General features: G+C 34.7%; 1 pseudogene; it reads left to right on the top strand.

Annotated features, from left to right (window-relative positions):
- Nucleotides 1–1,678: 1,678 nt before the first annotated feature.
- Nucleotides 1,679–1,795, top strand: LOC121218919 (uncharacterized; annotated as a pseudogene).
- Nucleotides 1,796–4,484: the final 2,689 nt, after the last annotated feature.

The raw sequence follows: 4,484 nt of genomic DNA, 5'->3' as shown, positions 1-4,484 counted from the left end.
GATCGGGAAATTTCATCACTTTAAGAATGTTAAAAGTTACCTGGTCTTCTTGAACTCGCATGGTGAGTTCACCTTTCTGCACATCAATTAATATTATCCCTGTGGTTAGAAAAGGTCTCTCAAGGATAATTGGCACTTCCTTATCTGCTTCAAAATCTAAAATAATGAAATCAGTAGGAAAAATAAATTTATCAACTCTCACCGAAACATCCTCGACCTTTCCTTCGAGATATGCTAAAGATCGATCCACTAGCTGAAGCGTCACAATTGTAGGTCTTACTTCACCTATCCCTAACATCTTGAAAATAGACTTAGGTATTAAGTTGATACTGGTATTAAGTTGATACTCGCTCCTAAGTCACACAAAGCTTTACCACAGTAAGATTCACCAATGTTACAGGGTATAGTAAAGCTTCCTGGGTCTTTCAATTTCGGTGGCAGTTTATTCTGCAGGAACGCACTACACTCCTTTGTCAAGGCAACAGTCTCATACTCACTCAGTCGTTTCTTCTTGGACAGTATATCTTTAATAAACTTCACATAATTCGGCATTTGTTGTAAAGCCTCCACCAACGGAATATTGATGTGTAACTACTTCAAAACATCTAGAAACTACTTGAATTGCACATCCTGTGTCTACTTGTGTTGCTGCAATATTTGCAGATATAGAGGTGATAGAACTTTCGGTTGAATCGGACAACTTTTTTGAGTAGGTAAATCTGCATCCAAAAAAGATGTTAAAATATCCGCATTCACTAAGTCACAGTTTACCTTGCTAGACTTTACAGATTTTGATTCTTTTGGTGTAAGAACTTCAAGAGCTGGTTGATTCTTCTCAACGGGCTTATCTTCGACATCAATTAATCGGGGTTCTAGAATTTTACCACTTCACAATGCCACTGCCTTGATATGTTCTTTACCCAAACTTCTTGGATTCTCAGTATCGCGTGGCAAGGTTCCTTGTGGTCTATTACGTAACTCCGTAGCTAACTGACCTATTTGGTTTTCCAAATTTTTTAATGTTGCTGCTTGGCTTTGGATCAAAGCGTCATTCTTTGCCATGTATGCTTTCAACAAGTTCTCCAAACTGTTTGATGCCTCAGCTTGATGTGGTTTTAGAGCTTGCTAATTAAACCCTCGAGATTGGTTGGGTTTTTGCTGCAATAAGTTGTTGTTTAGTCCATTTCCTTGGTTGCTCCAAGAAAATTTAGGATGATTACGCCATGAAGGATTGTAGTGGTTGGACTAGGGTCTTTGTCCACTCCTATTTTGATATTGGTTCCCCACATAGTACACTGACTTGGGATTTGATGGACAATTCTCAAAAGAATGATTTTCCTCACAGTACACATAGGAAACTACTTCAAACAGACTTGGTGGCTAAGCTGCAAAATTATTAGTACTATTAGCGATTAATTGTTTTAACATAGAGGAAATAGACGATACCTGAGTTGATAACGAAGTAAGAGAGTCAACTTCATGAACTCCGGCTACACGTCTTTCTGAAGCTGTTTGATTTGTTGGCCATTGATAGTTATTACTCGCGATCCTCTCGGTGATCTCATAAGCTTCATTATAAGACTTAGACAAAATTGCACCATTCGCGGAAGCATCTACCATCAATCTTGCATGTGCATTGAGACCATTATAAAATGTCTCCAACTGGATACAATGAGGAATCCCATGATGAGGACACTTATGAAGTAACTCCTTGAATCACTCCCAACCCTCATACAAAGACTCGTCACCCAATTCTTGTGGTAAATACTTAACCAAAAATCTCCTTGCTAATTCTTGCCATGTAGATATGGAACTTGGTGGTAATGAATTGAGCCATGCTCGTGCTCGGTCTCACAATGAGTAAGGAAACAACTGCAACCTCATTGCGTCTTCAGTCACACCGACTATCTTGGATGAATCACTCACCTCCATAACAAATTAAAGGTGGAGATGTGGATCTTCCATAGACATACCACTAAATTGGCCCGCCGTTTGTAGCATTTAAGACTTCACTGGTTTCAATTCAAACTGGGTTGCCTCAATATCTGGCCTTCTAATTCCTGGGTTTAACTCACTGAAAAGTGGCACAGCATATTTTCTGATGCATTGATCCCTATCATTGACAATGAGGATAGGATTTTGTACATTATCGGTTTCATTACCTTGGTCTTGATTCTGATTTCCAAGGTCCATCTCGACTTGTCTTTGAAATGTTTGTTCACGTCTTCTTTGTCTGAAAGTTTACTCAATTTTAGGGTCTACAGGGAGTAAATCGATAATTCAATCTATGCTCATAAACACCTGAAAAGAAAATCACAAAAATTAAAAAAGAAAAAGTTAGTAATGTTAGAAATAAATAAAATTGAAAATAAATAATTTCACGAAAAAAAAGACTATGGCAACAGTTGACAATCCCTGGCAACGGCGCCAAAAACTTGTAACACTAGGGTTTGTGCAAGTGTACACAATCGTTATCCAGTAATAAGTAAGTATCGAGTTATCGTCTCCATAGGGATTGTATTTGTGCTAAGTCACTTAATTTGTAAAATTATATTAACAATTTGGTAAATAAAAAACACAATATAGTTGAGAAGTGGTGATTAAAATATATTAAACTAAATGCAATGATCCCTAATGCAAATTATCCTAAGTATGCAAAATATATAAATGAAATAGATTTAAGTAAAATTAAACACAATTTACAAAAATTATAACATAAATAAACTAGGATAATTACATTAATTAAACTAAATTTATTATCAACATGCTTAATAACATGCGGAAAACCATTCCATGGCAACTCGATCTTTCATGAGTTTGGAAACCACATTAGGTCCTTTCAGAATCCTTTACTTAGTAAATACGCATTTTACTAATCCTTATTTACTAAGGGTTTCTTAGCATTTGTGTGAGGTAACAGGGACGTGTTAGGTTTGAAACAATTTAATCACACAAATCAAAAAACTATGCAGATAACAGAGCTTGGTTAGAGTTTTTATGCAACCTACAATTCAATCGGGTTAGGATCTAAATTGAGCATGCACATTTCAATTATGCATCCATTAGTCGTCGTCTGGTTAGGATCCCTTAGCTAATTCAGGTGCATTTCAATCACCTATGAATGAAATACAGACTTGATTTTAATTGAAAACATGATCGATTGAGGAACAAACATTATAAGCATGAATCAAATAAATATTATTTAATCAAAATAATCATCCTAGCTTAAATAAATTTAAGCTATCATTATTGTAAACAAGAACAAAGAACACATAGCAAACATCTTTAAATCAAATTAAAGTGAAGACAGATTAAACCCAATTCAGAGTGGCTGTCACCCAAGACTCTGACTGACAAGGCTCCTTCGCTTCTTTGCGTTGCTCCTTTGCTGATGGCTCTCCAAGGTGGCCGACCAAGGGTTCTTTAAGAGGCTTAATTGCTAAAATCTTTATGCAAGGATGATTAAGGGGAAAGATAGCTAAAAGAGTTGAGAGAATGATGAATGAGTGAGAGATGATGGGATGAGGGATGATTGAAAAAGTGAGAAATGAGCTCCTATTTATTGGTTAGGCAAGGGAGCTAGTTTGCTAAAAATATGAGTGACCATCCTTTGAAACATCCTCCAAGAGTGGTCGACCATGAATTGAGGAAAGGTGGCTGATTTGTCCTTGATTTTTGGTTAATTTGAGTGCCACAACAACTCAGGACTAAGACTCAGTCATCAGTAAATCTTCGGGAAAATCTTTGATTTCTTTAACTCTTGAAGAACTTTGTATAATTAAACCAAAAAATGGTTTATGAGATCTATGTGTAGTCGAAAATTGGGTTGACTTGGTCCCCAATTTGGACGGTTTTTCAATTAGAATAAAACTCTCAGACCTGTCTAAAAATAGTAGATAGTTTATAGGACCAAATAATATAATTTAACCACTTTAATTAATCAACTTAATTAATTAAAACCCAATTTATTAATGAAATATTAAAAATTAATTATTAAAAATAACTTTATATTTTATTATTTACTTTAATCATGCATGGCCCATTTTATAGCATAAAAATATAATATGCTCAAGTTAATATAAAATAAGCCATTTTATGCATGAAAACTATATAATAAAGTATAAAATCACATTTTAATAATTTCTATGTCCTTATTTCATATTTTCACATATTTCATTAATTTATTAAACAATTACTTGATTTTAACAACAAATTTAAGTAAAAAGGTAATGAATTGTATAGGAAAAATCCTATATATTTTTCAGTTTATAGTTCGTAGTTGATTTTTTAATGTATTGTTGTGTGTTTTGTTGTGTTGAAGTTCCAGATCCGCTAGGACCATCTACAAGGTAGGAAAGGCTAGTTTGAACTTTCGACATTTATGCGAAAGCGTAGTGGTGATTGTTTAGATTAACTACTTGTAGACACGATTCAATGCGTTATTGGAGAATTCAGTGCTAACTTAAACCCCTACTTTAAATTAT

This window comes from Gossypium hirsutum, chromosome D06 (genome assembly GCF_007990345.1).
Source record: "Gossypium hirsutum isolate 1008001.06 chromosome D06, Gossypium_hirsutum_v2.1, whole genome shotgun sequence".
NCBI classification, from domain to species: Eukaryota; Viridiplantae; Streptophyta; class Magnoliopsida; order Malvales; family Malvaceae; genus Gossypium; species Gossypium hirsutum.
Note: the sequence above shows the minus strand (reverse complement) of the source record. Positions and strands in the feature narration are given on the sequence as shown.